The 12,640-nt window shown below is 38.2% G+C and overlaps 1 protein-coding gene across 2 annotated transcripts in view; it reads left to right on the forward strand.

Moving 5' to 3' along the window:
- The window catches only part of EVA1A (eva-1 homolog A, regulator of programmed cell death), a 66,833-nt gene that overhangs the window by 30,960 nt on the left and 23,233 nt on the right, over positions 1 to 12,640 (forward strand). The window lies entirely within an intron of this gene.

Consider the following 12,640-nt stretch of genomic DNA (forward strand, 5'->3'; position numbering starts at 1 on the left):
AACTGTATGTAGCAAAGGCTCTGCCTCTGCTGAGTTTTGAGATGAAAGGTCTTCCAGTTAGAAGTGAAGATTGGCATTTTCTAATTTGGTGGATGAAGGGTTGGTTCTAGGAGCTTTATTTTGCTGGAAATGTTTAATTTCCTTTCAGCAGAAGCGAGTGAACTAGCCTGGGGCCTATTGTTGGCTCCTGTCATTGTGCATCAAGTCTGATGAGGAAAGAGGCTTTGAGTAACTTAGCCTGGTGATTTCTATGCAGTTCTCAGCCCTACACGTGTGTGTGTGTGTGTGTGTGTGTGTGTGTGTGTGTGTGTGTGTGTGTATTTATGTATGTTTCATTTTGGGGGGCTGCCTGAGGTGTTTGGGAGAGAGGGAGACAGAAGGTAAGTCCAGAAGCATCCAATATTTCCTCTTTCTTGGTGCAAAGTTCACTCCTTAGGAAGATGGCCATCTCCTCCAGATCATTTCTGGACACCTGAAACTGTTCATATACAAGGAATGAGTTTCTAATTTTTTTAAGAGTCTGCCTTTGTTTTGTTTTTCCTGACATTTCTGGATGTTGTATGAAAAGGAAGGGACTGGGGTACTGATAAAATTTCCTTTGGGAAATTTCCTTTGGGTTTTACTTTCTGATTCTCTAGCCAGAGTTCACACATGGTGACCCGAGTTAAAGTGTAAGACCTGACATTTCTATTTACAGTGGCAAATCTGAACCAAAGGAAATTTGGTAAAGGAAGTTCCTGGCTTCTCTTTGTGAGAGGATTATGGATGACGTGGAACCTGACTACAGAAAGGGGGACTTCTCAGGGCTTACCTAGCTGGCTCCTTTGTGGTTGGCAAGATGAGATATGGAGTTCGCATGTGACTCACAGCCAGGGTTTTGTGTTCTTGGCTCAGTGAATCCCAGGCCATTGGTCACCTCCTAACCCTACTTACAGAAGCCTTTTGTCTCCTTCCCTGGGTACCCACACATAAGAGGAATTTCACTTTTTCTCTTTCTTCAAGGTTTTATTGGGGAGAGAGGACACTGGAGCTAGAATAGAGATGTTTAAAATTCTGACATCATGTTTTTATAAGCAATTGGACGGTAATCTCCTGACTCTACAGTGAAGATGTCCTCGAAATGAAGTAGCGGTGTGTTAGAAAGAGAGTCTGGATTTTCTAAGGTCCCAAGTTAGCTGTTGCAAAAAAAAAAAAAAAAATTGTCTCTGGTGAGAGCAAACAGACTACTGGACTTTGGAGTTCAGTTCAGCACAGGAGGTACTTGGCAGTTTTCCATTTTGGTCAGCATGACCCTGAGTTGTGACCATTGAATGTGGTAACTCACTGAATGGCCTGGTGTTTACTGTGTATCTTGTGATTTTTGTCAAGGATGAAAGGGTACATGGTACTGTTTTTCTATTCCCTCTAACTTTCTGTCTTTCCACCCCATCTTCTGGAATGAAATGCTGTTTGTGATGCAAGAAGACAGTGCTGCTTTTAAGTGTAGGTTAAGATTAAATGAAGAGAATGCAGGGAGGCCTGGGGATGTCACTCAGGGTCAGAGCCTTTGCCTAGCATGTGCAAAGTCCTGGGTTCATTTCCCAGCGACACAAAGAGAAAAAAGAAAAAAATAGTCTGAAACTTTAGAATATGCAACAACGAATCCCTCTATTACATATAATTGTAGTATATCAATAATTTTTTAAATAAAGAGAATGCAAGGAAATGGAAAGTAGAATGTCTAAAATGAAATTTTTTAGATCCAGTAAATATACTTGATGACTGAAAATTAATTCTGAAATGGGGAACACTCCCTGGTTGCAAAGGAAATGAATAGTGAAACTTTAATGAAGGTAAATATGGAAGATGCAAATAATCATTGTTTTTAAGGGAAATATAATAAGTGGATTGGAAGCAATCATGAGAAGTATGACAGGAAAAAATGGTGGAAAAGATCTTGTAGGTCTCTTCATGTTCTTATTCTACTGTACATGGTCTTGGATGTCTCAAGGCCCCTCCTGTTTTTTCCCAGTACATTAGTTATAGGATGATTAATCTTGACTGTCAACTTGACTGGATTGAGAGATGCCTAGAAAATGAGTAATGCACAGTTCTAGATGTGTCTGTGGAGGGTTTTTCCAGAGAGGGTTGGCATGTGGGTTAGAGAAGTGAGTGGGGAGACCAGCCCGGAATATAATAGCACCATCCAATAGGATGGGGGTCTGGGAGGAACAAAAGAGTTGCATAAAGGAAGTTCTCAGACAGGCACGCTCCACTCTTCTTGAGCAGGTACATTTCTTAATGTTGCCATTGGTTGTAGACATCAGACTCCAGATTCACCAGACTTGCACCAGCCACTTCCCAGGGGGCTTCCAGGACTTTAGCCTCAAAATGGGGACAAATGATTGGCATCTCTTTTTCTGAAGCTTCTAGCTTCTTGGATTGAAAAAGAGCTGCTTTTCCTGATTCTCCTGCCTGCAGACAGCCACTGGGGAACTATTCAGCTTCTGAGAGTGTAAGCCAATCTAATAAATTCCCTCTTATAATTACACACACACATACACACACACATGCATTTTCTGCTGGTTTTGTTCCTCTGGAGAATCCTACTGCAAGTTGCTTCTTGTCCTATCCATGCGGTCTGTTACTTTAACAAAACACTAGCTAACACACATGACTACCTCATTCCTTTGTCCAGCTTATAATTAAACCAGTAGATGAAACCCTGAGTGAATCCTGCTCACTTTCTCTCTCTACGCGTGTGTGTGTGTGTGTGTGTGTGTGTGTGTGTGTGTGTGTGTGTTTTCATTCTGTGTTTGGGGCCACTGTCTCAGGGGTCGGTATTCTTCTGGGAGACAGGAACACTGAAGGTATGTGAGTCTGGAAGGGTCTGATGTTTGTCCCTTCTAAAGTTGACTGTTTAGGAAGATGGCTGACTTTCTCCTCAAGACCATTTCTGGAGATTGATATTCTTTATATTAAAGGAGACATTTAAAAATACATGGAAATGCTGCATGATTTGCAAGAGCAAACTACTCCTGTGCTATTTGAGTGAGTTTCAAATTTTTGATAGGTGGCTCTTGTTTCGTTTTTCCTGATGTTTCTGGATGTTGTTTGGAAAGGAAGGGACTAGGTTCTGATTAGATTTCCTTTAGGGAAGGGCTGGTTTTACTTTCTAAATCTCTATGCAGGGTTGATATGTGGATACCCATTCTCCTTCTTGGTAACCAAGTTACCAAGCACTGCTGCTGTTTGTAGGTGAAAGCCAGTAGAAATGCATGTTCTCCCATCTCAGTGGAGCCTTTCACAAAGTGCTTTAGTTTTTCTATTTGTTTCTGGATACCTCTTACCCTTGTTCCTCGAAACAGTCATTTCAAATCATTATTGTTATAATTCCAATAATTAAACTTTTCTGCTTACCAAAATGCTCACTTAAGATAAATGACAAGTGACAAACTTATTTTTTACACTTAAGAAAAAAATGTAGCATTAATGATTAAAGGTTAAAGTCCATAACATATAAGGAGCTCTTACAAATTGGTAAAAGTGTTACTAAAGAAAAGGTGGTGAAGGACAACAATTAGCAGTTTGCAAAAGGAAAACTGGAAAAATACAAATTGAGAATAAAATGTAAACAGTTTAAATTCTAGAAAATAAATGGAAAATGTTAAAAAATGCAATTTACATTTTTATTTATACAATTCTTAAAGATCTGTATGATTAAGTATATTAACAGTTTGGAGAAAGTGTGGGAAAATGAGTACTTGAATATAGTGCTTAAGGAATTGTAAATTGCTATAATCTCTTTAGAGATTTTAGAGATTTTCTCTAAAATTTTTCTCTTTTCTAGAGAAAGATTTGGCAATATCTATCAAAAGCCTTAAATATGCATATGTACATTTACATATATATGACATATATTTTTTATACACACCTATATATATAAAATATTACATTTTAGTTAGCAGTCCCACTATTAAGAATTTTTTCTTCCAAGGAAACAATCAGGCAGAAATATTACCATGAGGATAAACCACTGAGCCACATCCTCATCCCTTTCTATTTTTTATTTTGAGACAGGGTCTCAAAATTGCTAGTTGCTTAGGGCCTCTGTAAGTTGCTGAATCTGGTCTTGAACTTGTGATCTTCCTGCCTCAGCCTCCTGAGTCACTAGGATTACAGACGTGCCTTACGGAGTCTGGCTGAACTAGAAAGATGTTTTATGATGTGCTGTTGAATGGATAAAAACCTATTACCACAGAGCATATGCTCTGTATAAATATCCCATTTAAATAATCCCATTATTTGTGTATATCCTTATATAAACGTAACCACATTTTATTATAATTTATATCTGGGTGCTAGATATAAGATTGTATGGTTATGTCTCTGTATATTTTTAATTTTCCTTTGCTTAGCTGTATTTTTAAAGTAGTCTATAACTCATTGATATTACTTTACAATAAGTAATGTATTTTATTAGGATATTTTTACTTATATCACACCTACATTAAACAACTAACATTCACTTATATTTTCTGACTTCTTGAGCTCAATTTTAAATATCTCAAAAATTACCACTTGGATGTACTGTAAGCATTTCAAATTCAACCTGGCCTAGAATGGAATATTTTCCTTCTCTTTAAATATGCTCCTCTTTTTCTTATGGTTTGGATATGAGGTGTCCCCCCCAAAACTCATGTGTGAGACAATACAAGAAGGTTTGGAGGGAAAGTGATTGGGTTATAGCCTTAACCTAATCAGTAAATTAATACCCCTGGTATTAATTTAGGGATTAACTGAGTGATAACTGAAGTGGTAGGGTGTGGTTTAGAGGAGGTGAGAATTGGTGTTTGGCTTTGGGGTATATATTTGTATCTGGCAAGTGGAGTCTCTTTCTCTGCTTCTTGGTCATCACATGAGCTGCTTCCCTCCGCCACATTCTTCCACCATGATGTCCTACCTTGAACCCAGAGGAATGGAACCTGCTGTCCATGGACTAAGACCTCTGAAACTGTGAGCCCTCAAATGAACTTTCCCTCCTCTGCAACTGTTCTGATTGGGTCCTTTGGTCATAGCAAAATAGCTGACTAAAACATGTACCTATCGAGGACATCACCTAATCCAGAAATATGATTTTTAACTTTTAATGTGTCTTATTCACTGTCTATATCAATTCATTAAGGGTCATTTCATTCACCCCTCACGGCCCCACATCTCCTCCTTTATTCCCATCATCACTGATTTGGTTCAAGCCCCATCCTTCTTTTGCCTGCATTGCCATAATGGCACCCATGGCCCTCCTGACTCCTATCCTGCTTCTTAGTCCATATTTTCTAGCAAAACAATCTTTCTAAACTGCAGGTGTGATGATGCCGTGCTTTTCACTTTTTGTAATCCCTCAGTGGATCTTCATTACCTCTGGAGCAAAATCCAAACACATTTGTGGGGTTTAACTGATAGATTATTTTTTTTAAGGTACAAACAGTAGAAAAGCCTCAATTTGTTGGCCTAAGCATATAGGAGGTATCTTACCCACTCAGGCTCTCCCCACATGTATTTTGTTTCCTTCTATCTCAGCACTTGGATTAGAGGAGTTCACATTTCCTAACTATTTGCAAAGAAACCCGTTGGAGCCAGAATACAATATCTTATAATGCGGATAATAATCTTATTAGCAATAATAACCCCATCAGTAACTTCAAGTATAGTTATTAGAAAGAATAAATGGAATAATTATTCATTTTAATTTAATTATATTTGATACTACATTTGCTTGGCTCCCTCTTCCATTCTTTTAGGTTTTTCCTTAAAAGTCACCTTGTAATGAGTTTGGCCTTTGTCACTCTACTTCCCTCCCTCTGCCAGCACACATTCAACACTTCATGTTTACCTTTCTACTTTGTCTGTTTTCACCTTATCATCATTTAATATACTACATATTTTTTTATTATTAATCTTCCCTACTAAAATATAAAATCTCATGAGAAGAGAGATTTTCTCTTTCTTTTTTTGTTTGTTTGTTTGTTACCTGTTCTATAGCCTCAGAATGTAAAATAGTGCCTGGAAGCCATCAGATGCTCAATAAATCAGTAAACGAACATGTATCAACAACCACAATATAAAAAGACATATCAGAGTGGCCCCCTCCATCCAATTTCTAATCTTGAGTTCTTGCTTGGCTTCTATGTATCCTTCTAGAGCTCTTTTTTCCCCTCCTATTCTTTCTTTTCTTTTCTTTTTTCTTTTTGGTACCAGGGATTGAACTCTGGGGTGTTTAACCACTGACCCACATCTCCAGCCCTTTTTAAAAATAGTTCATATAGAGACAATAGAGACAGGGTCTTGCTGTGTTGCTTAGGGACTTGCTAAGTTGATGAAGCTGGCTTTAAACTTACCATCTTCCTGCCACAGCCTCCTGAGCTGCTGGGATTAAAGGCATGTGCCACTGCATCCAGATCTTTCCACTTATTTATGCAGATCTAGGAAAATATAAGCACACAGTGACCTCCTTCCCTAACTTGTGCACAGGTAGCATATCAAACAAACTGGAGCCTTTTCAGAGAGGGGCCTTCCTCATTCTTTTGGTGAGCTACATACTATTCCATTGTATAGATGGGCCATCCATCCTTTATCCAGGCCTTTTTATCATGGCTAGGAGCAAGTGGTTCAAATCTGTACAACAAACAAAGATGTAATCAATACCATGACTTGTATGTTCAAGTGGATCTGCAGAATAAGTTTCCAAAAATACAATTGCTGGATTAAAATATGTGTAAATTGTTAACAAAAATATCACCAAATTTGGAGAAGTTTCTTCCTTTTATATTTCAAGGGATAATTTGTTGAGGATGGTATTAGTTTTTCATTAAAGATCTGGTAGAATTCTGAGAATCCATCCGGTCCTGGGCTTTTATTTGTTGGAAAGCTTTTGATGGCTGCTTTAGTTTCCTTACTTGAAATTATCCTCCTGGTTCAATTTGGGAAGGTAGTAACTCTCTATAAATTTGTCAGTGTATTCAAGATTTTCTAGCTTATTGGAGTATAAACTTTCAAAATAGTTTCTGATTATCCTGTATATTTCAGTTATGTCTATGGTAATATTTTCTTTTTCATCACAGATTTTAAAAATTTGAGTTTTTTCTCTCTTTCTTTTGGGAAGCTAGTATCACCCTGATACCAAAACCAGACGAAACCAATATCAAAGAAAGAACACTTCAGATCAATAACCTTGATGAACATAGATGCAAAAATTCTTAATTTAAAATACTGTCAAATCACATACAAAAACACATTAAAAAGATAGTGCAACATGATCAAGTAGGTTTTATCTCAGGGATGCAAGGTTGGTTCAACATACAGAAATCAATAAATGTAATTCCCCACATAAATAGATTTAAAGACAAGAACCATATGATTATCTCAATAGATGTGAAAAAAGCATTCGACAAAAAGCACCCATTCATGTTCAGAACACCAGAAAATAATAGGGATAGAAGGAATATACCTCAACGTTGTAAAAGCTATGTAGGTTAAATCCAAGGCCAACATAATTCTCAACAGAGAAAAATTGACAGCATTCCCTCTAAAAACAGGAAAAAAGACAAGGATGCTCACTTTCACCACTTCTATAGTCCTTGGAATTCTAGCCAGAACAACTAGTCAAAAGAAAGAAATTAAAGGGATACAAATAGGAAAAGAAGAGCTCCAAGGATCTCTGTTTGCTGGCATGATCCTATATTTAGAAGATCCAAAAAAAAAAAAACTCCAACAGAGACACTTTCTCTCCTTTCTGCTCCCATCATCTCTTCGGGTCTCCGGACACCAGCCCCGGAAATGCCAGCCCCTGCGGCTGGGCAGCCGGACAGTGGGCGCGGGGCGCGGGAGGCAGCCGGCGGCCTGCGCGGAGGAGGCGTCCGCGCTCACGGAGCATGAGCGCCCAGGATCACTAGGCAATGCTGAACTGACGTGGATCTGGGATGAACAGTCTGGGCCTGTCAGAACACACACTGAGCCCGAATCGGCTGAATTCAAGCTCCCGTTCGCCTGCTTCCCACAGACAAACAGCTGTGACTCAGCACTAATCCATCCGGCTGAAACAACTGGTTGGCCCTTCTGTTCCTACAGAGGTAAATGCCAACCGAGCCTTCATAGGTAGTGGCCATAGGTTTGAAACGGGGCTTGGGAGAGACAGTAAGGACCCACCCGTTGCATTGGTCACTCGGCAAAGGGAAACGAACTGTCACCATTTGCAAGAGATACCACCATGGCAGAGAACTGACGTCACCAGACTGCGGCGGAGGAGATAACTTCATTGAAACCTGCGGCTACAGGTGTGTAATTCCCTAGCCTTCCCTCTCCACACATGGGGAAACCTTAAGGGCCCCTCCCAGCTCTCCCGTAAGGGCCCCTTCCAGCTCTCCCGTGAGCACGATAGCCAGACCGAGGGAATCAGACGTGGCGCGGGACCCGCAGCGCGGAACTCCCGGCTACCGCTCCCACCAGTGCTGACAACTGAGGTCTCTTACACCAGCTACCGGGGGCGTGGCTACCGGAGGGCAAGTAAAATTCGCTGAGGATTCTCAGCCCCAAGCTCTACAAACTTAGGGTCTGAGGGAATGGCAAACTGGGAGAGTGTGCCCAGTCATTCATGAAAACAGAGCTCCCGGGAGCAGCAGACCTGGCGTGTAGCCAGTATTGTGGTGAGCGGCACCCGTGAGAGGGGCCTAGCTACAGGAAAAGTGGGGAAGTGACTAGACACAAGAGGAGGCCCTAGACACTCAGGATTGGAGACTCCCCACTCTGGGAGGAGGAGCTGCTGCACAGTGATTGGTTCCCGCGTATTGACAGGAGAAACTTGGCCTGGTGGGCACAGCGCCACCTACTGGAAGAGAAGTTAATCAAACTCTAAGACTGCATTTATTAGTTTTTTTTCCCTCTTTTTTTTTTGATTTGGGTTTTTTCTTTCATTTTCATTTTTTTTTCTTGTTGTTTTTTTAAATTTTTTAAATTTTTTTTAATTTTTTTCTTCTAATTTTAATTTTAATTTTATTATTATTATTATTTTTAAAAATGTTTTTCTTTTTTTATTTCCTTTTTTTTCTTCTTTTGTCTTTTCATTTCTTTTCAATTTTCTTATTCCCCCTTCCTTGAATTCTACCTGCTTACTCTCATTCTCTTTAGTGACTTCTTCCCTTCCCTTCTAATACCTTTCCTCCCAAGCATCAAATAAATTTATAGGAGTAAAAAGTAACTCAGCAGTCAAACAGAACAGGAAGTAACATGAGCAACTTGAAAAAGCAAGGAAGAAAAGGAGTACAAACAATGCAGGACAGCCTAAATATTCAGGAGGACCTAGAGTCATCAGAAAAATGGTCATATAAAGAACTCAAGGAACACCTTAGACAGATGGAATGGAACCTTAAAGAGGATACAAGACAGCAAATTCAAGCAGCGAAAGAACACATTGAAATGAATTACATAAATGGATAAAAGAAGAAGTTTAGCATCTTTATCAGGAGATAGAGATTATAAAAAATAATCAAACAATAATTCTAGAAATGAAGGAAACGATAAACCAAATTAAAAACTCAATTGAGAGTATCACTAACAGAGTGGAGCAAGTAGAAGCCAGAACGTCAGATAATGAAGACAAAATATATCACCTTGAAAAGAGTCTAGCCAACTCAGAAAGGCTGGTAAAAAATCACGAGAAAAACATCCAAGAGTTATGGGATAACATAAAAAAAACAAACTTACGAGTCATCGGGATAGAAGAAGGTACAGAGATTCAAACCAAGGGAATGAGTAACCTGCTGAATGAAATAATTACAGAAAACTTTCCAGAAATAAAAAAGGAAACAGATATACAAATTGAAGATGCATACAGGACACTGAGCACACAAAATCACAGTAGACCAACGCCAAGACACATTGTTATGAAGATATCCAATATACAGAACAAAGAGAAAATATTAAAAGCTACAAGAGAAAGGAGACAGATTACATTCAGGGGTAAACCAATAAGGTTAACAACAGATTTTTCATCACAGACGCTGAAAGCAAGAAGGTCATGGAACAATGTATTTCAAACACTGAAAGACAATGGATGTTAACCAAGAATACTGTATCCAGCAAAATTAAGCTTCAGGTATGACAAGGAAATAAAAATCTTTCATGATAAACAAAAGTTAAAAGAATTTGCAGCCAGAAAACCAGCATTGCAAAGCATTTTGAACAAAACACTACATGAGGAAGAAATGAAAAACAATAACCAAAACCATCAGTGGGAAGTGCCTCGGTAAAGACAGAGGGCGAGGGGAAAGATAATCATGGAGTAACAAACTAAATTTTTTTTAAAAAAAGGATAAATAATCAAACATGGCTGGAAGTACAAACCATAAATCAATAGTAACTCTGAATGTTAATGGCTTAAACTCTCCAATAAAGCGACATAGGCTGGTAACATGGTTAAAAAACAAATACAACAATATGCTGCCTCCAGGAGACACATTGATTGGAAAAGACATACACAGGCAGAAGGTGAAAGGATGGGAAAAAATATACCACGCACACGGTCCTCGTAAGCAAGCAGGGGTGGCCATCCTCATATCGAATAAAATCGACTTCAAGACTAAGTTAATCACAAGGGATAAGGAAGGACATTATATACTATTAAAAGGAACCATTCACCAACAAGACATAACAATTATCAATATTTATGCACCAAATAATGGTGCTGCGACATTCATAAAACAAATTCTCTTCAAGTTCAAGAATCAAATAGACCATAACACAATAATTCTGGGTGACTTCAACACACCTCTCTCACCATTGGACAGATCCTCCAAACAAAAGTTGAATAAATAAACTATAGAACTCAATATCACAATCAATAACCTAGACTTAACTGACATATATAGAATATATCAACCATCATCAAATGGATATACTTTTTTCTCAGAAGCACATGGATCCTTCTCAAAAATAGACCATATATTATACCATAGGGAAACCCTCAGTAAATATAAAGGGGTGTAGATAATACCATGCATTTTATCTGATCATAATGGAATGAAACTGGAAATCAATGATAAAAGAAGGAAGGAAAAATCCTACATCACATGGAAAATGAACAATATGTTACTGAATGATCAATGGGATATAGAAGACATAAAGGAGGAAATCAAAAAGTTCTTAGAGATTAATGAAAATACAGACACAACATATCGGAATCTACGGGACACAATGAAAGCAGTTTTAAGAGGGAAATTCATCACCTGGTGGTCATTCCTCAAAAAAAGAAAAAAAACAACAAATAAATGAGCTCACACTTCATCTCAAAGCCCTAGAAAAGGAAGAGCAAAACAACAGCAAATGTAGCAGAAGGCAAGAAATAATTAAAATCAGAGCGGAAATCAATGAAATTGAAACAAAAGAAACTATTGAAAAAATTAACAAAACTAAAAGTTGGTGCTTCGAAAAAATAAATAAGATCGACAGACATTTAGCCATGCTAACGAAGAGAAGAAGAGAGAGAACTCAAATTACTAACATACGGGATGAAAAAGGCAATATCACAACAGATGCTACAGAAATACAGAAGACAATTAGAAATTATTTTGAAAACCTATATTCCAATAAAATAGAAGATAGTGAAGACATCGATAAATTTCTTAAGTCATATGATTTGCCCAGACTGAGTCAGGAGGATACACACAATTTGAACAGACCAATATCAATGGATGAAATTGAAGAAGCCATCAAAAGACTACCAACCAAGAAAAGCCCAGGACCGGATGGGTATACAACAGAGTTTTACAAAACCTTTAAAAAAGAATTAATACCAATACTTTTCAAGTTATTTCAGGAAATAGAAAAAGAGGGAGCTCTTCCAAATTCATTCTATGAGGCCAACATCACCCTGATTCCGAAACCAGACAAAGACACCTCAAAGAAAGAAAACTACAGACCAATATCTCTGATGAACCTAGATGCAAAAATCCTCAATAAAATTCTGGCGAATCGAATACAAAAACACATCAAAAAAATTGTGCACCATGATCAAGTAGGATTCATCCCTGGGATGCAAGGATATTTCAATATACGGAAATCAATAAATGTTATTCAACACATCAATAGACTTAAAGATAAGAACCATATGATCATCTTGATAGACGCAGAGAAAGCATTCAACAAAGTACAGCATCCCTTTATGTTCAAAACATTAGAAAAACTAGGGATAACAGGAACTTACCTTGACATTGTAAAAGCTATCTATGCTAAGCCTCAGGCTAGCATCATTCTGAATGGACAAAAGTTGAAGGCATTCCCTCTAAAATCCGGAACAAGACAGGGATGCCCTCTATCTCCACTTCTATTTAATTTAGTCCTTGAAATACTAGCCAGAGCAATTAGACAGATGAAAGAAATTAAAGGCATAAAAATAGGAAAAGAAGTACTTAAATTATCACTATTTGCGGACGAGATGATTCTATACCTAGACGACCCAAAAGGATCTACAAAGAAACTACTAGAACTAATAAATGAATTCAGCAACGTGGCAGGATATAAAATCAACACGCATAAATCAAAGGCATTTCTGTATATCAGCAACAAAACTTCTGAAATGGAAATGAGGAAAAACACTCCATTCACAGTA

The sequence above is a fragment of the Spermophilus citellus genome, assembly GCF_964194105.1.
Source record: "Spermophilus citellus genome assembly, chromosome: 13".
Classification (NCBI taxonomy): domain Eukaryota; kingdom Metazoa; phylum Chordata; class Mammalia; order Rodentia; family Sciuridae; genus Spermophilus; species Spermophilus citellus.